The sequence below is a fragment of the Ischnura elegans genome, chromosome 2 (assembly GCF_921293095.1).
Source record: "Ischnura elegans chromosome 2, ioIscEleg1.1, whole genome shotgun sequence".
Lineage (NCBI taxonomy): Eukaryota > Metazoa > Arthropoda > Insecta > Odonata > Coenagrionidae > Ischnura > Ischnura elegans.
In genome coordinates this window covers 85,570,679-85,594,314 of record NC_060247.1, presented here as the reverse complement: position 1 = coordinate 85,594,314, position 23,636 = coordinate 85,570,679, and the positions used below count along the sequence as shown (strand labels likewise).

The window sequence follows — 23,636 nt, the reverse complement described above, 5'->3', positions numbered from 1 at the left end:
GGACATATTCTACATTCGTTTCGTTTTTATTGGGGCTTAGATGTTTAAGTGGAGGTTTTAGAGGGAATGTGAGTTATGAACTGCATTCAACATGCACGGGATGCGAGAATAGAGTTGGTTTCACTTGAGTATCATTTTTTAATTTCATTTTCCATAGTTAAAAAATGTGAACACAAGAATGTGAGTTGCTGTGAGTGAGTTTGTTGTAAGTGAGCAGAAATATAAAAGCATGACTAGTAAACCCTTGTAGAGAATAAAATGCCGGTGATATTTAATATATGATATTCATGTCCAAGGCAAAGTAATTGTTTGATAACTCATGAGGAAAAGTGAAAAGGTGGCAGTTTCACAAGTAAAAGAGAGGTTTGGGAGTTGAAAATTCAACTTAATATTGTATTTCCTCAAATACCATGTGCTTTATAAATACGTAATGATGGGAATATGTTCCCAACAATCGTTGCCTTGGATCTCATTTCTGGTAAATACATATTTTATATGAGGGTTTTATCTCGGGCTCGAATGAAGCTGAAGATAAATTTTTAACTATTATCTTTTTTGGGCTCAATTTTCTCTAAGATCAGTCATGAGCAAAGCTTAGCCACATTGATACCCCGGTTTCATGTAGAGCACTGATGTTAGTTGATGTCGGGTCAGGATTGAAGTTGGATGGGTGAACAGCCATGCCTAAACCTTAATTATCTTTTTACGCATGGGAAGCAGGTTGGGAAAGGGTTGGCCCATTTGATAAAGAAAGGTCCAATTATGTCCAGTACTGTTAGAACACCTGACATACACCCCGCAATCATGTTATCTATCCTTTACAATTTCAAGTTGAATGACATGTTTTACCTTTCCGTCGTGAAAAATATGGAAAAGGTAAGTAAGGATATCTGATAAGATAAAAATATGAGTGTATTTCTCTTATAGAGAATAAAACGCCGATGGTATTCAAACTATGGCATTCATTTTCAAGGTAAGACTTTTATCGGGCTCACTCCATAGATATGGCATGAAATGTGACACCTATACTTGAAAGACGGATAGAATTATGCGTTGAACATGAAAACCTTCTCCCGCCGTTAAGATCGCAATCAAAAAATTAAATGTCATCAATATTTATTATTCGCTGATTAATTGTTGAAATCAATACACTACTTTCACTGCTTCAGTGTACGGGAGAGAATGCATATGGATGCTTAGGCGATGAAAAAAAACATCAATTTTATGAAATATGGAACGGTGGCTGTTTGACGAACTGATTTAATGTTACCCTTCTTCTCTTGGCTCTTCTATTACTTACTTTTCGGTCTTACACTGGGTCAAATGACCTACACACCTCCTATCCACATCCACTAAAGGAAATATTAGTGGATGAAGGGTAAAGGTTAAAAAAAATTGATCACGTCTTTTCAACCGAGTATGAGAGTATTATGTTTACGTCTTACATTACGGGGAACGTCACGTTTCTCGTCTTCAAGGAATATCTGTTTTTCAAATGAGGCTTATTTAATGTACATACCGTTTCATATGGATACTATACCTCGTTTTATGAATGTTGATTGTTAAAAGACGATGCTGATTGATATGCCAGCTGAGGTCATTTGAGCCATGAGGGAAAGGTAGGTAAGGAAGGGTGAAGGAAAGGAAACCCGGATGGAGGAAGGAAACCCGGCGTCGGAATAAGCCTCCTCCCTACGAAAGACGCCAATGAGACCACGGTTTAACGTCCCATCCGACGGATGGAGTGTTGCGCTTTAAATGTCCTCCACACAACATTCAAGCAGGGATCGGGCGTCTCTGAAAACTCTCTGCCACCGCCGGGGTTTGAACCCGAGCCCACGGGGTGGGAAGCCAACACTCTAGCCACCACACCAACCCGATCCCCAATATGCCCATTAATTTGCAATTTTGCTATTATAACTCTCAGGTTACGCATTCCATGTAAAATTCAGCAGCAGGAGCAACTGAAATCAAAATGAAATCAGTTAGAAGCAGGCAGTGCATGCAAAGCTTTATTTTTTGGGGTTTCTGAGAATCAATGGGCATAATAGACTTTCTCACCCGGCTGAAAACCCGAAAGAACCTCTACCCATTAATTTTCCCATGGAAAGCACCATATTATTCGTTGAAACTAAGATTTGAGCTCAGAACTTTAAGATTTGTGAGTTGAATTAAAGTTCAAATTGTTTTTCCTCGCGTGCTTCGAGAGAAATGAGGGATAAAGAAAACCTCGAACATGGGAAATAGAACCCAGCGGTCATTTCCTAGGCATTTATTGCTGCGTAATTTTTCCTCCCGTGTTTTATTTTCTCCACCTTTTCCGCTCGCTCCTTTCTTTTTCGACGATCGCCAGCGGTCTGCGAGAAAAAAAATCCAATTCCGTATGCTGGGAACGGTTTCGGTTGTGGTGGACGGGGTCAGCATTCTTCGACCCCGGCAGTTGGAGCGTAATGAAGTCTGGCTCGTTGATTTGGAAATTAGCGGCTATTCGGCGTGGTGTTCTTGAGGCACCCGAGCCCTCCAAAGGCATGAGCGCGTATTCAGCGGGTAATGAAATCTTTCCTCAAACTTTGCGGTTGATTTTTGGTGGATTTAATGCTTGGCTAGCTGTTATTCAGATTATCCACTATCAATATATGGTGTTCGAGTAATGAGAAGGTGAATAAATTAAATGGACCGTAGTTTGGTTATTTATTTGATAATACATCTTCTAATATCTATTTTACCTCTCTCTTGCAACACTACTGAATGATGTGCTTCACTAAAATCCATTTCAATCTGGCAAATATTCGTGCACGTAATTTTTTATCCTACGATTTTACGATTTCTAAAATTGATATCTTTATAAATGTCTAGAGAAGAAACCTTTTCTGCCAAATTACAACTATGTACATGAATATTTACGCTCTTCTTTTCACAGCATCCATTAAAATTTGACATTTTGCGACAAAAAATGTGTCAAAACCTTCTCCAACAAACAAAGACAAAAAGTTTTCGTGCAATAACGACGACTATAAAAGGAATGATGTTATTCTAATGAGATTAATGATTTACATAATATTTAAAGCTTACAGCATTTTTTTCTTTGAAAGGGAGACTACATCACGTTTTTCAATTCCTCTGAGAGTCTTGATGCAGTATTCTGGAAGCTTAGATTCTGAATGATACTCTAAAAACAAGGTAATGTTGCTGATAATTCTACGGTTACGAATTTCATGTCAAATGTAATGTCAAGAGTATCTGAGATCAAAAAGAAAGCAGTTAGAAGGAGGTAAGTGCGTGGCTTTATTTTTCGTAATTCTGAGAAAATCATATCCAAAAGGTTTTCTAGAAATGAGGGAAAGAAATATCTCTGAGCGAATCTGCCCTCGTAACCTCAGCCGTCTTTGGACCCTACGTGTTGCCCAGACCCTTTCCAAGAATTTCCGGTGACTCTAGGGGTAGTCGTAAGTCGGATCAGAAAGTCTTCCCTCTGCCAAAAATGGAGAAGCCATTGAAGGTCAGCCAATCTCTAATCCTGATGAGGGGAAGAATTGAATCGATAAAGAATTGTAAACAACCCAGCCACCAATATTTCGCAGGACTGCCACTGAAATACCGATGAAAAATGAACCACCACAGAATATTTACAAGCATAATAGGGTAGTTTCCTTCATCAAAGAAAACGAATGGCATTGATGACGATTAGTTTCCCACCATTATTGTATTCATAATATATAAATTATTTGGTTTTAGAAGTATCATTTCTATCCGGCCGGCCTCGGTGGCGCCGAGGTAAAGTTCCCGACTGCTAACCTGGAGGTCGCGGGTTCGAATCCCGCCTGGGTGCTTTGACCACCATCCAGGGCATGGATGTATATGATAGTCAAACAAGTCCAAAGTAAGAGAGGACTAGTTAGTCCTAAATTCGCTTGTGAATTAAAGTCGACATTATTTTTATTATTATTATTATTATTATCAGTTTAGACGAATGTTAATGGCCAATTTTAACCTCATTTGAAAAAGGCCAGATTGGCGCCCATACGATGCCACTCCACGTGACGTCACAGGGATCTAGATTCTATACGAGTAGATAGGAGTTTTACATCATCTGAGATTTACAATGCATGCATGAGGCACAGAGCTCAGAGAAACATCTCTTAATAATCACCTATTAAAATTGCCTAAGGTCGGAAAGTTTCCTTCGTTTGATAGGGTATGAATAATCCTTATTTAAGCCAAGCGCTACCTGCTAGCAGGGTACTCTGCTACCTGCGAGCAGCTTGCATCGTAGCGGCGCCCATAGCCTCACACATCGGCATATGGAACCAGAATGACGTCACACGGGCTTTTCCCAGTATTCATACATAGCCTTCGCGTTTTCGCGCGCTTGAAGATTATCACGTTTCATTTAATGGCGAAAAATGTATATCGTCATTTAAAAATCTAATAGCGTGAAATACGTACTCCAGGAGTAATAATTTTTCGATTTGGGCAATAAAAAAATAGGAAACCACCCTATTGCAAATTCATACTTAAGGATCTTCTCTCTTTTGTTTTATCTGACGATTTAAGGGCAGTTATACGATGCTATGCTAGTGAATTATGAAGAAACCACTTGTGTGAATAATTATTGTGCATTATGTGATACTTTAAATGCTCCTGTAAGTAATCTAGGTACACTATAACGCTAAATCAACCATCTCCCAAAATACGTATTCTTTCTTTTGCATTTCATCCGTGTGCCATTCCCAGCGTAATAGTTATCATAAAACTATTATTAATTACTGTCCGTAGTATACCATTCAAATATTTGACTATACAGTAGCCAAATATCGCCTATTATTTGGGTTGATTTAAGATTAGGTTGAATTAATGAGGCATATGCAGCAGTTCACCTAGCATGTAATCGCACAAAACTAAATAAATATCATTCCCGAAAATTATTCTCTCGCCATTTGAACTCCTTGGTTTTGAGTCTGATAAGATAGATGTATGACTTTAAAACTCTTATAATCTGGTTGATGTGGCAGATTTCAATCAAATCTTTTCCACTAGCCGTCTCGATTAGTAAATTAATATTCTTTCCTCTGAAAATTTACCCTTAAATTAAAGTCCGTCTCTCCAACCTTATAAGGATTTCTAAGGAAGTTTGTTAATGTCCATCTGTTATGAATTGTATCCCATCCGTTCAGTCTCTCGAATGAGCAACCCATCTCATGCGGACTTACTGTTTGCGGCACGGTAAAATATCGGTGGCTGCGATTTCGGAACCGTGATACATTTTACCCCCGGGTTTATTTATCACCCCTTCTTTAAAGTGGCCTTCGGAGGCGTGTAAACCTCTTTTTCCCTTCTCCCCTGATATCGATCAACACTCCCTGCGCCCAGTTCTCTCCTCACCCGCACCACTTCCAACCTCTTTCTGGATCTCTCTCTCCTTGAAGCGAGAGGGTGGCTGGCTGGCTCCGACTGGCCGCTGCATCTCTTGCATTGACCGCAGGGGGACTACAAAAGGACCATTTTCAGTTCCTCTCGTGGGAGTCGTGACCGCAAAAAAGTTTCCTTCCTCCCCTCTGAACTCCCCTTCCCCACTCAAAAAGAAACCCTGTGAGGAAGGGCTTAGATCATGTACGACTTAAACAGATACGCCCTGTCGTATATTTTGCTTTAGTCGTATATTTTATCAAACAGTCGGTACATTTGAGGGGTTGCGCAGAAGACGATTTTGGGCTAGGAAGAGTCTAAAAATAAAAAATGTTTTCGTGCTTGGATCTCAGAGTATAGATAAACAATAAAGATTTCCGGCTCTTCCGATCGTGACCGAGGTTGAAAATACTTCATTTTTGGATTCCATTTCTGTCTCTGCATTACTGCTCCATTATTTTCAATTTATCTTCATCAGGTATGAAATACCCTTATTGTATCTATTTACACTGCTCAAATGAAACCTCCAGCAGTTCCTTGGAGACGATACCATCCCAGGTAAACCTTTGTCACTAATGTTCCGCGAAAAAAAATGTTCACAAATCGATGAAACATGAGAAACTCATGAATGTATCTGACTTTTTGAGAAAAACACACCGGAAGGACAAGAAAAAGATAAAGATGATCGCCGTGGGTGTGTTAATTGTGTATTTGCAGTTAGCCATTTGATCTCTTATTCTTCCTCCCATCGATCCTCGATTTTATTTCGATATATCTATTCATTCGACCCAATGCCTTATTATACGGTCTGACTACATGGGTCAGTTTTATTATCATTATTATTATTCGGAAGTAAGTTGCAATTGGGAACATTGTCCGCTGGTAATAGGCATAATTTTGTAGAAACATTAAAACAAGGCACCCGTCTCCGTCCTTAATATTCTCTAAGTCTCACACGGAACTTAACTAGCCTTACTCATCATCATCTTCTAATTACTGTAGAAACAAGCTGAGACCCAATAAGGAATAGGGTGGGGAAAAGGAGAAAAAGGCAGGGGTCGTCGAGGAGATGGAGGTAGAGAAAGAAACTGGTGTAAGGAGCTGTTAGAGTTCCTGTTTTTCCGCATACGGTGGCTGCGGAGGTGAACGGGTGGAGTGGAATGAAAGGAAATGGAAACAATGGAGGCGCTGGTGATGGCGTGCGTGGTGGATGGGGAATGGCAGGGGATGCGGTGAGCATTTTTTAAATTATTTTTTTGCGTTTTTTACTTTATTTGAGGTGAGTGGTGGTTTCACGGCGGAGTCAAGTTGTGGGATCAAGTCTGAAAGCTTAGTCACACAATACGAGCGAGTGAGGTTGAATCTGAGTTCTCAGAAGCCGCGAGCGATCAAGGGATGGTCATGCTATTTAGTTTCATAATTTGATTATGCTAATGATATCGAACTTTTCCATTGTCTACTGATTTATCAAATTTCCACTTTTTACATATTTTATTAGGTTTCAATGCCAATTCATAGTTTTCAACTCGGAAAGGGTAGATCCTATCTTCTCATCACTCAGTAAACAAAAGTGACACATTTAAATTGTATTCATCAGTAAAGATATCTAGGTAGAGTTTGATCAACCAACCTTTCTATTTATATTTTGCTAAAGCAGGAGCTGGAAAAAGAGAATGAAAAGGCGAAACGATTTCATGGATAAATTGAATTGCTTGATATCTTTCTGAAAATAAGAATATACTCACACTAAAGTTTACCGACAAATATTGGCGTTGTGAGATATTCTGACGGTTAATTCCCTGAATGTAATGTGAAAAGGAATGGAAAAAGTCTGTGTACTATAGCTGTGAAGAGGACTCATGACGGTGCAGGTACAGATAAAAATTAATATTATTGAGGATAGGGCAGGTATCGGCTCTAGTAAAATGTTGGAGTTTGAAGAGGGGTAAGATTGAAAAAAGAAAACTTATTCCTTTTAAATAAAACATGGTGATTATCAAAGATCTTTTCAATGGAGACTTAAAGCTTCTTTAAGTCAAGGGAAATTTTTCTGCGTTTAATAGCATTGTAATATTACCTTGTAAGCTCCGTAAACCTAAACAGAAATAGCGACTGAACTTCAATTTTACCATGACGATAACTCTCAAAGCATACGACCGATCATAAATGCAGAAAATCAGACCTTTTTATTTTTTTATCTATCAAAATTGGATGACAAAATATATGGTAAGCAATTATGCAATGTTTCATTTTTTTAAGGAAAAAAGGGTGATGTTACAAAAATATGCAGTTAAACTATCTACACTTTGTTCCTTCGTTTCCGATGCCCAACATCGTAGAAATATAAATTACTCAAAACTTTCCGTTCAAATAAATTTCCGTTTCAGCGATGATATATCACTCATGAAATCGATTATTTCGAGCTCCTCCGTGCATTTCTGGGGTGCTTCGCATGCAGCTCACGGCGAGATCACGAAATACATGGCATTCGGATGTAGAAAATCGCTTTCTCTCGCATCACCACGCAATGCATAGGGAGACATAGTGTAGATAAGACGAGAGCTATCGTCGAAATCGATGGAGCAAGTAAGTTCTCGCGTCCGAAGTCCGAAACACAGCAGCGGCCTTTCGCAAACACGCCTCTCAGAATACTGGGAGAGACTTCCTCCTGGACAGAATAAGGGATGCTTTCTTTTTCCTTTTTCCTCTCCTCGCAGGGAACACGGAGGGTTTGAAACAATGGGCGGAGTCAAGAGATACGGGCCTCAGGGCAGAAAGAGATAAGAAACCCAGGCTATATCGAGGTTTCCAACGCAATAGAGACAGAAGGGCTATGCGAATCAAGGGTTTCGTGTAAAGAAGGGAGCGGACAAAAAAAGCGCGGTTTCCTCTTTTAAGGGTGAGAGAGAAGGAATGATAGTATTGGGATAAGTAAGGGATAGTTGGAACGGTTTAGGAGTAACACTTAACTCTTTTTTACCTCCTTCTTAGCAAGCGAGAAAAATGAAGGTAAGGTGCATCCATGCACGTAGGTTCTTTTTTAAGGTGTTCAATCTATAAAGAATGCAACGATGGAAGCTTTTCCGAGTTCCTTCTATCCTCTTATCTTCACTGAAGTCATACGTACCCGTAACTCACCTGGGTTTCTATAGCTTCTCTGGTACAACCGTAGGAATTCTTATATTTGGGTGATGAAGATAAATATAAGAGAAAGCATGCAAAGGAATTCGCAGAAATTAGATGAGAAGTTTCTAGAAATTATTTTTAAAGACAGAAAAAGTTAATTTAATAATTACTCCCTAATACGGTCCAAATATTTCAAATCCCCATGAGAGAATTCTATTTTACTTGAAACTCACGTGAATTTCCTGCCTTCCTAAATGGATTTGGTGGATTTTTCAATTAATGGATGAGAGCTTTTTATATGCTCTCATTTTGAAGGAGTGTTCATAATTCGGCTTTGCATAATTTGTCTACACAAAGGTAAACACAGGTCTTGTCTTAATGAAAAACCCTAGCATTTGAAACCATAAACTGTGAAGTTGCTTTGATGCCTTTTGCGGATCAGCCTATCGGCTAGAGGTTATTATTGATGATCACAGTGTAGGGTGAAAATATGAAAAAAATTACCCATGAATCACAGCCTTCGTGATTTGATGATTAAGTGGTTGATAATCAGGGGCATGAAATACAATTTGCAGTCCGCTGTCAGAGATCGTGTACTTTAATATTTTGCCAAGCTTTTAGTAAACTGAAATAGGTACTGATGTCGATTTATCAAGTACCAAAACCAAATTTTGCTTGATCTTGCTCGTAATGGTTGAACATAGCAGGGATCGCATTTGATTTAAAAAGTATCTATAAATCATTACAGAGATTTAATACCTGATTCTTTCCCAGCGAACAATAGCAGTTGAAATTTCAAGAACATTGTACCGATTACGGTCCTCCATTCCTCCTTACTCGGAGCAAGACTCGAGAATTATTCATTGCTATTCATTACAGGGATTTTGCTTTGCTGAAAAGTCATCCTTAGGCGCAGCAACTATACACACATACAACCTTTTCACATGAATACTGCATTCTAATTACTATAACAGTGATCCTCCACGTATGACTCTGGAAATGATAGGATGGGATTGAATCAGAATACTTAATTTGCAATGTAGCCCATTTTGAAATGCAGCTAAGTAAAGTTTCATCCCCAAACCTTTCCGTTCTCCTCAATCTCTGGAGATTATATCTCCAATTAACTCCTCGAGGTTGATATGGAACCGAAAAGGGGGACCGCGAAGGACAGAATTAATGGCCTACGAGAGGATTCGAGCAGGTGAACCGGGGAAGGGTTTGCTAGGAGACTCCGGGAAGAGAGAGATTGATGACGTTTCTTTGGTCGCGACTTGGAACTCGGAAGATGGGATGCCATTACGCAACCGAGACAATCTAGCATTCGTGCCCAAACGGAGAAGTGCACCATTACTCCCCTAATATTTTCATGATTTTTTTAATGGATGGAAAATTACATTCGCCTTTTCATGCTATATATGCTACTAAGGTCATGTTAAATGAAGTTTGGTTGAGCTTTAGTGCAATCTGTAAATTTGACACACCAATCTGTACAAAATGATATAGCGAAGCCTTCTTTTTTTCCTCCAGTATGTGCTTTAACACCTTCCGAATTTTGGGACGCATTGTATGGAAACACTTTTGTGAGCAATTGATTAAAATCAATAAAGGTTTATTTTTATTTGTCCCTGGCCACCGGTTTCGATAGTGTTTGTAAGGAAAAAAAAGTGAAGTGAGTATTTATTCGTTGAAATGAGTCTGTAGAAGACTTTAATCAGTTTGTGGTCTTTAATCAGTTTTTCTTGTGCATAATTTATACTTCCATTAGACAACTGGTAACGAATATTTGAAAATATTGATTTGATATATTTAATCATTTTAAGGTTAGCTTTCTATTCCAATAAGCAAAGGTTTTCTCTTAGAATTTAAACAATGTTGTGTTTTAGTCTAGGAGGTTTCATTACTATTATTAATATGAAAATATTAGTGTCAAATAATAGTTTTTGACACCACGAAAAATCAATAACGACGGCTTACCTGGAACAGCAGTTGTCTTTATCTGGAGAAAAACTAAGTCTTCGCTTCTAAAAATTGTTATTCAAATGGAATTTTTCTTAAAACCCTAGTTGATGAGCTCAATTATTTCTTCTCAGTATAGCTATAGAATAGCTTAAATTCGTAAAGAATTGAATGTGAAAATAGATATCACCCTTTAAACAACGGTTGCCATGCTAAAAATAGAATACTCTTAAGATGGATCAGAGACGAAGAATTTTTCAATGCGCCAATTGTTTTTTGTAGAGAACATTTTAAACATAATATGAATGGTAAAATAGTGCATGAGAGAACTATGGACTATTTTTGAAGCGTCGATTACAAAATTACGGGCTTCCAAAATCTTGAGCGATGAATCTTTTTCCAGTTGAAATTGCGAGTCAAATCGAAATATAATTTAAAGGAGTCGGCTCTACTCGGATTTTGAATAATGCAAGGAGGTAATATTTGTTAAAATGATTTCCAACCTTAACAATGGGGGCATTACTTTGGACCAGAAATTGCAATTCATTAAAGAATATATAGAAGGGAAAGATTAGTTACTATGAAATGAGTTTATAAAAAATTCAGCCATTCTCTCTTAATTGATAAAAACTGCGAAAGTTGACGACCAATTTTCACGAATTGATGACATCATTAGTGTGCTGGTAAGCCGCTCATTGACGGAAGGAATTACTTACAATACTGTAAACAACAACAAACCACGAGACATCGACTTGCGAAGTCAGCGAGTATTGGGAATCAGATACCCGCACGGCATGATTCTGTGACATCATCAATTTATCTGCCACATGAGGCCTTTGATATTTTGTAAGCAACAGTTCGGTAAGTTGACGACGGGTCGAAAAAAGGCAACAGACTGTTTTCTTTATTTCAAAGCTCTGTCATACTCTACAGTAAAATAAAATTTAAACCATAGACGCGGGCGCGGCTTGGTGAAAATCCTTTATCGTAGGAATTTGAGGAATAAAAACTTTGCTTTATCCACATGGCAATTTATTTTTTCCGACCATAGTTTCGTAACGTTAGGTACGTTTTCGTTGAAAAGTTTTCATTCATTCAACTCCTAAATTAATATTGTTGAACTAACCCACAGTACCTGAAATGTGTATGCAATGCATATGATATCCGATACCTGAACATTTAAAAATGCTTCCAGCACCAGCACGAATCCGATTTTCCAACAAAACGGTTCTCATCCCACAGTGTTCTTATCCGTAATATTCTGCATTCTTCTGCGGTGACATATCGCGGTGGAAGTGCTTTCCTCCTTCCAAAAATGAAATCTAAAAACAACGGCTCCGGAGCTTCCATTCCTCCAGCTCTTCACTTAGGCGCCCAATTTTCTCACAATGCGCGGCATGCATTTCTTCTCTTTTTCAAAAAAATATATAATGGTCTGACGAGATGGAGCCCATGGAAGAAGAACTTCATCCCAACTTTCGCGACTACCATGATGCACTTTCAAGACATTCCTTGTTTCACGTTACACACTTTATTCCATTTTTTTATCAAACCAATAAAGTTCTCTCAGGTCCTCTTTTCCAGTGGTGGAATGTATTCCGGTTTAGGTATTGAAGTGCCAACTCTAAATAAAAATAACCATCATTTTAATGGATAAATATTTCTGTTTCATTTTCTGATCAACGTTTTATCAGAGAGGAGAATCTCGGTATTTTCTTCCAAGTAAGTGATTTAAAGTTAAAACTAAGCCGTGTGAACGTTTATTTTCCATAAAAAGTACAGTGTGATGTTTTGGATAGCTTTTGATTCGCTTAAACTTAAATTTTCAATTATTTCATCTTGGCGGGTACAGAGACTAAAATATAGCATGGAAGACACATCAAAGTTACCAATGGAAAAGGTAACTTAATAGTATCGTCTCCATAATGTATTTTGTTTTTGTGGCAAGGCATTTTTCATGAAAATAAGTGGCTAGAAAGAGAATAAAAGAGTTTTTCATTCCTAATTAGTCCATTAATAGCCAGTTCATTCATCACACATATTCCGCAGACTTTCGTTCTTACCTTCGTTTCTTTGATTAGCACATTGATAATTCAGATTATTTTACGTGATAGCATTTTGCTTATTTTGGAATTTCCTCAAGGGAGAAAAGTTGATAAAATTCAGGAATAAAAGTTATTTTAATAGTGATAAAATTATGATTTCTCGTTTCATATTTGTGTGCATGCAGCCCACCAATTCTTCATCTTCATACTTTTATATTGATAAGCCCACGCAGGTAGTAAGTTATATGCATTGAAATATCTGATACAAACTGTCCTTTTTTGTGAAGAAAATTCAAAGTTTTAGGTTCACTTAGAGTTGAAATTTCATTATAGAGATAGAGTTAAAAAATTATGTGCCTCGATTTTTTAACATATTTCTTGTAAGCAGGACTCCATCAGAGTAAAATATACTCTTTCAGATTTTGTTGGAGTAGGACACCTTTGTTTGGTACCGATACTGATTACGGCAAAATAAACCCTTATCCGTTTTTTTTTCTTTTATCCATTTTTAACTAATATACCTCGTACGTCATGATTATTTAGGCACATATCAAATACCTGACGTGGTTGGTAGTTAGAAACGAATACAGTTAGCTGATATGAAGCCTTTTTCTCCTTAATGTATTTAGACTCGTAAAAGAAGCGTTGAAAGTCATGTTTAGCTGAACAGAGCCTCTTTTGAATTCCTATAATTTCAGTATTTTCTAAATGAGGTGATTTGAATGCAATTATAAAATAAAAATACTAAAATTTTGTCTACTTAGTTATATGAACTGAAAAATTATCGGTGATTCAGCCTTTGATTTCGTTATATCCTTTTCCTTTGGAAAATGTTTAGTTTCATTATATCCTGCAAACTTCAACCCAGATTAACAAAGGGTCGCATCATTGGCGTAAATTCTACTGAAGCTCTCTCTTAAATCGGATAACTTTAAGAAATTTCATTTGAAGAACTGAGGTCCTTTTATAATGAATGAGAGAAAATTTATTACGGAAATTCTATATTTGAAGTGAGTCATTATTTAATGTATATCAACGGATTTAACGGATTACTTGTGCTCTATTAGAGGTTTTCATCCCTAAACCAGCTCCTATAATATTGTTAATTTTTCTTGAGTGCACGATTAGGCTCTTTATGTGAATTAATACTAACTCCATGCTTACGGTATGGAGGAACGCAGTATTATCGAGAGATTTTATCCATGGATAGGCGTTGGAAGGATGTTTTCATGGAATCTGCATTTGAGCTGACTGCAAAGACTCCAAAGAAGACGAGTCTGAAATGCGCAATTCCAATAATTAGGTATTTAAGCGGTTTCTCGGTCAGATTGTACGAATTTCATATCGAAAAAAATTTAACAAGGAGTGTCAATCATTGGCGGTATTTTTATGGGGGGCGCAGGGGGCGTGCGCCCCTTTGCCGGGCCGCCTTCATTGCCGAACATTGCAGAACCACAATTGTAACTTTTTTATATCATCAAATGGCATTGTCTTGTATATGTGTATAATTAGTTTGAATAAAACTTTTAAAACTTTGCATGTTACTTGATTATTTTTCATTACGATAAAAGTATAGGTGACTCAAAATATCTTTTTCGCCCCCCCCCCCTTGAGTGATTTCTGTATACGCTTCTGGTGTCAATCACCATTTGTGAATAATATAACATGATGAAAACCATGAATAATAAGCATATACTATATTTTGACTCTGAAGTAAACTCATCCCATGGGAACCTGGTGTACGTGGCCAAGTTGTATTGAGCATCGGTGGCTTTGGGGTAATATTTTTTGACGACTATCAAAAAAGAAAGAATTCGATGAAAGAGCACCACCACCAGTCATCAAGAATCAAGTCACGAGAATTCCACTCGACCGTCCGGGAAGGTACAGATAACGGCCGGTCTTCGGAACTTTGCGCTAGGAAAGGTTTGTGGTCTAGGGAGGAAAGGCACGATGACATGTTGGACAGACGGAACGGGGAAATATTAGACGGAAGGTATGATGGATGATGGGGCGATGAAAGTGGGAAAGTCCATAAGGGCTGAGAGTTGGAATTGGCAATGGTGGTTGTGGTGAACCCGGTGTGGGTGATAGGCCTAGAGCTCTTGAAATATACCGAATGAAGGGAGGCTGCAGCTCTTGGAAGACGAAGTGGAAAGCGTTCCCTGATTCTCTCTTATCTACTAGGTATACGGCTATCCGCCACGAATGCTGGAGGAATTTTCGTTTGCAGTCATGAGGAATGATTGATTAAAATGACGCTGACGCTGATTCGGAGGATTCGTGATCGAGTGAACTTTTTAGAGGTTTATTCTTTCTTCCCTCTGTATTTTCACATTACTTGTACTTCTGGATGACTCCATTAAGTTTTAGTGTCAATTGCTACTCCATATTTGTTGCGTAGATGCCTCAGAGAGCAAACACTTCATATGCTCACGTTTAATCTTGAAGTTTGGCTCTGTGATGACATTCACGTAAACTAATAAGTTTACGTATTAATACGCTTTGTGTTGTGGCATATTATGTTTTTCAGCTTGCTGAATGCCGTTCTCTAAGGATAATAAAATTCACCTAAGATTAATGAGCAACGTAAATTGATGCAAAACGGCATGACTTGATTTGAGACTATCATTATCCTCTGTGGCATCATTTTTCAAGACATTGAGAATTACTTTGTCCAACCTACAAAAGCTCATAAGATCAGATGTGCAGTTGGCGATGGTCGTTGTGGTGAGACCAGTGTACGTGATATGGCTAGAGCTCGCCAGCTAGATGACGGAAGACTGTAGGACTTCGAAGACGAAGTGGAGATCGTACCCTGGTTCGTCCTTACCTTTTCACTAGAATGCGATCTGCCACGAATAGTGGAGGAAAGTTTGCATTCAGCTATGAGGGATGATTGTCTAAAGCACTCAGCGCGAATTGAGATCGATTTCCTGCAGGTGAATGATTCTTCCTTCTCTGGAATTACGATATTTTTTGTATGTCCTTCCGGGTGGCTTCATTGGAAGAAGCTAATTTTTCCTCTACTTGCTAATCCATTGTTGTTTCCTCAACAGCACAAAGAGTGACACTTCATGTGTTCATTATTCTATTTTAGTCTTCGGATTATGATTAAAAGCAAACACGTGTAAGTTAATAACAATATTGGCTTTCACCACCCGCTGTCTAACGACGACACAAAGTTACGCGAAAGGAAGACGCCTTCGTAGCTTAATTTATACAGGAATTGGTGCAAATTTGCATATTTTGGTTAGAGTCTAAATCGATGATTTTTTAATCTTTGGAAAATTCATTATCTACCAATTTTTGTGTTTTATGAAGCTTCTCCGTAGGCTCATAATAGGCCGTTTCCTAAGTCACGATGAACGATAACTCGGTAAGTAGTGCACAGATTACTTGAGGGTATATACTGAACTTCGCTTTGATGGGACACATTATGTTGAAGCGCTACAGTAGAACATAGCATAATGTGGCTATACTTGGCGTGGGTTTGAAGCTGAAGGCTCTTAGAGAGCATGTTATAGTTCACAATAATCTAATGTGACGACATAGGTTTGAGTCATGTGCAAATCGACGCTCTACGTTCTTGCTTTCTATGAATACTGGGGGACAGCTGATTCTAGTAAAAGCTTCGGAAAAGTCAGATGTGGACCTTAACATAGTTACATGCAAGTGCGACAGAGTGCGAAATTCTGCGAAGGAAAAATATTTCTTTGATCTGTTCTCGAACGTGAGCACACACCCCAAATTTTTTTTGCCAAAAAGGTCAATACACAGAATGATTTGGTTGAAGAAAGTTAGTGTGAATTTGGCATGCTCTGTTTCCATCAAAGGCCAGGGAACATGATTTTTTTTCTTCTGTGATATACCGCCCAACAATAGGGCTGTTTCCGAAAGAAACGTTTCGCACAGGTATCACATATTACTCGAAAGTTCATGTCGTAAAGACGAGTACTGAAAATGGTTATTCTAATCTTTATTTTTTTAAGCTTTTCCTCAATTCTTAAGTTATTTCATGCGGAACTTTTAGTCTGTTCTCCCATTTTTATCGCTTTTATCAGTTCAGGAAAGGTGCGTGTGTATTTATGATATCCTCCTCACCACTGTGTGCATCACGCTATATTATTTTTTCCGTTAAATGCTAGCTGATAGCTTAGGAAAGTTCTAGTGAGTAAAGATAGTGAACCTGAACCCGTGCGATTTGATTTTATCAAGCGACTCGAGCTTAGCGTATAATCGTCGATTCTCTCCCCCCGTGGTTTTGTTGGTTTGGAGTAGGTAATGGAGGAAACCACTCCTTTCCTGAAACAGGAGAAGGTGGGAGATCTATCCGCCTCACTGGGCACGCTTTCGGCGCCGATCCGAGTCAAGCAGGGCACACGCTAGAAGCGGTGACGGCATAGTGGGCCACTAGAGAATAACTAGGGGGGAAACAGGGGTATGGCATGGGGTGGATGGGACGTCACTGCCTCTCGGTCGCGACACTAGAGGGAACCACTTTCCCGCCCAGCCCATTGCCCTATTGCGATATGTGACAGGGGAGAGACGGGTGTGAAATGGAGGATGTGAAGCTCGTAAGTGGGTTTATATGTGTGTTCAAGCTCTTAGCGGGAGTCGCCAGCGTGGATAGGAGGGACGTCAAGTGGTAGGGATGGCATATGCGCATATTGAATGGCGTAAAGAGGATTGGCTCAAAATATTTGCGCCCAATATTGAGAAATAGAATGGAAAGGTTGTGTTACATTGGATTCTAGATTACTCCATGAGGCCCGAATTCTGACTCAGATAGTTACAAGATATTTTATAGGCTATAAAATCGTTACTTGTGAGGTTTAGTGAGGGATTCGTAGGTAAAGTAACCTTTTTGCCCTCACTGGCTGACTGTGTGATTTTTCTCGAAGGTTGGTTTGGGTAGGTTAGGGAATTCCCACCCCAGACATAGCTGCATACATGTACATTTCACTTATTCATGGTAGGGTTCCTCTCCTTAGGTTACCTCGCATGCCAAGGATTTCTATTGGTTCTTGATTAGCAGTCAGGCGTTTTACCTTCTACGCTACTATTCTCCACCTATTTGTATGATGAGACGATAAAATTTGGCTCCTTTACTGTGAGTCAACAATTGCTGTCACTTTTTTTCTTTCCCTTCTATTCGGAGTAAATTCTTCCCGTTCTTAGGAACCTATTTGCGCAGGATCAGCTTGAAAATATAATTATGCAAGTGGATATTACGATAATACCGTCTTGAGCCGGCGGATATAGGATTAATTAGCCACGGAAGGCCGAACTAAGTCTTGTTCGTCGAAGAACATTTTTTCAGGGTTGATTCCTGGATTGAATTATTACAGTTGAACGCTTTGCTACTGAATGAATTCGCTGATAGTCATGATAAATTGAGGTTATCCTTACCTCATCACGGAATTAGCAAATTATTTTCTATGAGGTTATCCATTCAATTGCAGGAAGATGTTAATATTTAGTGTTTACCGAGAAAATCGAAGAAACGAAGATAAAAATTTGGATCGAGTCGAAGAAGAAAAATTAAGAAACCGAATGCAAATATTTTTTAAGCGTAGAGTAAACTTAAATGAGATGAAAATACGAAAAACACATGCAAAATTTGCGGTTACATTCAATAGCTGCTCTTCTTCAACTCTCAGAATACGTTGTGAAGGACTTTATTATGCCCGCATTACGATGGAATGCCTACTGGCATTTTATCGTATCAAGTTCAAGTATGTTGTAGCGCTCTTCATCTCTTCTTCAGAGGACGCAGTTCAGCTGGAATTATTTTTCAATGTATTATTTGTAACTTGCGAACTTAAGCCATCATCTTGCAAACTTGTGGATAAGTAAAGGATGGCAACAATTTTCTGCACCTCCAATTTTTTCCTCTATTTTTTCGTGCATAATTCTTTTAAAATTCAAACCACTACCGGTCTTTGTTGGTTTCAGTTTAAAAGCTATAGTCATTACACCGCACGTCGCGTTCCGACACTTTCACGCCATTTTCATATGAGCTCGAGTTCTTTTCTTTCCGTCCATTTATTTGTTTTTGGAGGGGGACCCTAGGATTAGGGTAGGTGGAGGATTTCTTGGCCGTGACGGTCCCTCCCCTGTTGCGCTTGCACATGAGGTCTCAGCAGTGGCGGTCTGGCCAGGTCGGCTGCTCGGCAATCGACGAGGGCCCCTAACTCAGGGGGCCCCCATAACCCTCGCGTCTCTCAGGAAGCGTACGTGAAAGGTGTAATAGAAAAGTCTTAGGTAGGTACACTTAAACCAAATATTTTTTTTTCAATTAGAAAATGTTGCGTTTTTAATTGGCTGTTTTATTTACAACATACTCTAAATGTAATATATAACACGAAAAATAAACGAAATACAGTTGTCAGACGGTAATAGAGAATCTGATGCATTTTGGGAAGGGTTATACGAAAAGGTTATTTTATAGGTTTTTTTAGATTGCATTGTAGTTTCAAGGAAAAAGTTCACTACATAGATAATAAAACCATAGTACGTTATTAAATTTTACATGTATAAGCTGTGAAATTCTCAGTCTTAGTAGTATTTTTTTCTTACCTTATTGATATTTTTAATTAACTTTTATTTAGTTTTTAAGAGCCAGAATAGCGGCAAAATACATTTCCGTACATGCAATTTCCTTAACTTTTCCGGAGGAGGACCCTCCAACCCCCGGTAAAGAAGGTCCCCATCATGATCCCCAGCCGAAGGCCCCAAACCGCCCCTGGGTCTCAGTATTTCTCTTATCTTGAAGCTCTAGTTCATTCTCCTGGTATCATCTGCCCTCCTTCTCCTTCTCTTCTTAGCACTTCCTCATTACTTACAAAATCGAGGAGAAAAAAATTAATTGCAGAGAGCAAACTATACAAACACATTGAGTATTAGCTCTACAACACCCAGTTGAGGTGACAAACAAGAAGCTGTTCTTTACCAAATTCCAATATCATTTACCATATAGTAAAAAAAGATTTTAATCAGTCATAAATGATAAGTTTACCTGAAATGGTCTAGCTCTAGAGCGTACTTGAACATGAGGCGATAAAATGCCAGTAGGCATTACATCATAATGCGGACATGATAGTCTTTAGCAACCTATTCTGAGAGCTCAAGAAAATTAGCTACTGAATATAATCGTAGATTTCGCACAAGTTTTTCGCATTTTCAGCTCATTTAACTTTACGCTCTACTTAAGGCACTCTAGTTCTAAAAAAAACTACCAGTAGCCTTTGTATTTATAATCAGAATTGTTCTTATTCTCACGTTTTGAGAAAGTATCAACAGTGGGATGAAATGTAAACCATGGCACTCTTGAATGATCTCCTTCGCCATTTTTTCCTAAGAATCATTTTTAAGTTTGAAAACTTGTGGCCAATATAATTTTCGTTTTTCAACCCCTTTCCTATCCGTTGGCGATGAAAAATCGGCGATCTTAAACCTTTCTCCGATAAGTTGATGACGTCATGAACTCATGTCGAGAGGGTTAACGCGCCTCAGCCACTCCTCGGTCTCATACAGGGGCCTTTTGTGGATCGCTGTCGTTAACACTCTGACGTGCGATTCTTTCCTTCGATGAAAGATTCCTCTGAAAAAGCGAATGAACTAGAACTTAAATGGCGTCACCTACTCATGAAGAATGAGCGGGAAAATTCACGCTTTGTTATTTTAAACTCTAAAGAAAATGGCTGAGAGGGAAGAAATTTATTTAATATTCGTGACTTGTTTTTCTATTCTATCAAACGAAATATTTTTATTAATTACGATTTAGGGTCTGACTGTACGAGCCCATTGTGACAGGTTGGTGGTGGATTGAGGGAAATTTTGACCTTGCCATCCGGATCTACCTTAGTGAGCAAATAAACGAGAACATCAATGACGTCACCAACTCATAGAAAATGGGCGGTAAATTTTTCGTTCCTGCATTTCCAACTTAACTGAGCGGGGAAGAATTTCATTTAATAGTCTTAACTTATCTTTCCCTCCTATGTCCCGGAATGTTTTAATAAATAAGGATTTAGGGCCTTAGATTTCGGTCATATTGCGACAGGTTGGTGGTACATTACCTCTATCATTAGTTTTCACCTCGCCATTCGATACTCCCTGAACGAGCAAATAAACCAGAGCTTAAATGACGTCATCAACTCATGAAAAATGGGCGGCAAATTACGTTTTTTATTATTTTCAACTTTAAAGGAAATGGCTTAGGGGGGAAGAATTCTATTTAATAGCCGTAACTTATCATTCCCTTCTATCTACTGAACTTTAATAACTTCTTAATTAATAACGATTTAGAACCTGACTGTTCGGTCCCATTGCGACAGGTTGGTGGTGGATTGAAGGAAATTTTGACCTCGCCATCCGAACCGGTGCGGCTGTTGGTTGAATGCTGCGCCGTCGAGGGGGCGTTGTGTTTGCCGGGAGAGGGGAGGGGTGGAGAGAGGCGGGGCCGGTTGGAGGGGCAGAGCGGGGAGCAGGCTGTAGGTTCGCTCTTGCCTTCCAGTCCAACGCCGGAGGCCTTGCCGATGAGAAGTGGTGTGCGCGCGAGGAGCCTGCTGTAGCCGCGGTGATACGCAACGGAGAGAATATTATCATTCGAGGGTGCGGAAGGCGAAGCTATTCGCGCGGTGTTGTGCTCAAGTCTGGGGGAAGGTGCCGGGATATTAAGAAAAATTAGATCGCCTAGGTCTTAGAAAAGCTGGCATAGGTTCGAGTTAATTTTTTTGTGGGATTCCTTACGAAAGGGTTTGCATTCCCGCGAATTCTCGCCTAATTTTCTGTGGGTATAAAAGTGAAAGGACAACTTAACCCACCAACCTATTCCAGGACCATTTTACCTGCCAACCTACTCCCGATTCGGGCCAAATTCTCACCTAGAATCGGTCACTCCGTTTGCTTTCTCTCTCGTTACCCTCAATAGTCACCTTCCCAGTGTCTCGCTGTTTTGTTTCTCGGGAAGATTCTGCGAAACTCCTCACCTTACCCGATCCAACTTCACTACCCCTCCTTCAACGGACCTTACCCCCCTCCCCCTCTTCGTCCCCTCCTCTTGTCTTCCCCCACCCCCTCCCTTCAAAATCCACCCACACACGACGCGACCGCAGCACCCCCTGTTGGTGAAGAGGTGCGGCAGGAGTTGGGAACGTTTGTTGAGGCGCGGGCACGAGAAATTGAATCCGTTGTCGCGACGCGTTTTGGAGCTTCGGTCGTCGTCTGATTCTTCGGTTCGGCGCGGAGTTACGAGTGAACTTGTTTTTGCGGTGAGCGGAGAGAACCAGATTGATACACCGAAATATAGAGGTGAAAAAAAATAAAAATCACCCTCAGAAGTGTGAAAAAATAAGTTCGGAGAGTGCTGTGTGAATTGTTTAAAGTAGGACAAAACGAGAGGATAATCACCCTAAGAGAGAAAATTCATTTTTTCGTCGTTTTCGCGCAATAATCAGTGGTGGATTCTATAAAGTGCTTGCAAGTACTTTGCATACCAACTGAGCCTTTTTGTTCTCGTCGTTGTCCTTTTTAAGGAACGCAGAGAACGTGGAATTGATTTGAGTGAGTGTTTCCCGTCTTCGTTGTGTGCGGTGATTGTGGTCCTCGCTTCGGCGTCCCGTCTCCGACCGCCTCCCCGCTCAACTCCCGGATATCTCGCCCCGCTCCTCCGCAGACGGTCGTAACACCAGAGTCCGTCAGTCTCTTTCTCTCACTTGGGAAATTTCGCGGGTGGCTGAAGACTTTTACGTCGACGATAAGTGGCGGGAAGTGACCAGCTCTCTCTCCCTCAAAGTAAAGGTATGTCCTCGAGTTATCATAATAGATACTTGTTTCGTTTAATTTCGTTAAAGTTACCAGTGCTCATGAAGGATATTACGAACCTTAGACGATCGCTCTTTGAGCAAGTACCCAAATCAGTGGTGGATAGAATTTACGAAACCGTGGATATGAAAAATTGTTTATTTTATCAAGTTGTACTTCCAGCGTATCAAAATAGCAGTGAATGATATTTTCGTGAAATAGTAAAAACTTTTTTCAACTTATAAATTCAGGTATCCGTTGTGCATTGAGTAGTAGTTTACTAGAAATAGAAGTGATACGGTGCTTTGAGTGTTATATTTTAGAAAAAAGTAAAGATTACTAGTACCCTAAGGAATATTAGATGCAAATTGGGTTTTTATCAATTCGTATGTATGATATTCAGCTGCTAAGGTTTAACATAATGTTTTCTGCGAAAAAAAGAAAAAGCTCTTTAATTATGAGGGAAAAAGTAATCTAGAATGGGGTATTGTAATCCATTAGGTTAAATCGAGGCGAAAAATCGTTATACTTTTCTTAAAAAAAAATTCGTCGATAATGGAAGTTGCGTTTTTACAAATTTCGACGAAATGATAAGACAAATTACTGCCTCTCAAATGATCGTATTTCGCCTTTCCCTGGTTTTCGCTACCCAACTCGCACTTGATACTACTATCTTGATACTTCAGGATATATAGAAAAGACTCCACTTTTTCTACATTTTCTTGTACTAGCAGTATTCCAATGCTGTTTGTAAGATATAAGTAGCGACATGAATTATACAATATAATTCAAAAATCTTATAGTGCCTTATTTCAGTTAGCTAGTTTGCGTTAGGCTGGTAATCCATCGATTCGGCAGCGGCATCGTCATCTTTTCATCCAGGAGGTTCGGGGTTCTATTCTCGGCGGATAGAAAGGTAAATCAGTGGTAAGGCGAACTCGGGTGCTGTGTGGAGTGCAATTCAGGTACACTCTCCGTCCGTTGGATGAGACGTTCCAGTCCTCGTCCTCTTGGTCTCATTGGCTGGGAGTAGGGTGATGCCGCCGCCGGGTTTGTGTTCAGTGTCCACCCTTCCTTGCCTACACTTCCGTATGGGCCTAAGATATTACCTCATCGCTTTCTCCAAATAATAATATAATAGTTCGTGTCGTGAACTTTGATTGTAAAAGTTCAATAAAATAAATTCTAGCTGTGCTAGGTTGCGACATTGTAGTACTTACCATGTTATGTCGTCCCGGTATATTCATCCTGGCCGAAGAACAGGGCTTTGATTGAGAAGGGTTCCGTGAA

The 23,636-nt window shown here is 39.4% G+C and overlaps 1 protein-coding gene across 3 annotated transcripts in view; it reads left to right on the top strand.

Annotated features, from left to right (window-relative positions):
* Positions 1 to 23,636, top strand: part of LOC124154081 (connectin) — a 726,624-nt gene that overhangs the window by 27,350 nt on the left and 675,638 nt on the right. The window contains exon 1 of one of the 3 annotated variants that reach the window (XM_046527588.1): positions 21,062 to 22,343. The exons of the other annotated variants lie outside the window; for them this stretch is intronic. The gene's annotated coding sequence lies outside the window, so the exon portion shown is untranslated. Of the gene's footprint in view, positions 1 to 21,061; positions 22,344 to 23,636 lie in introns of those variants that run through there. 3 annotated transcript variants of the gene reach the window in all.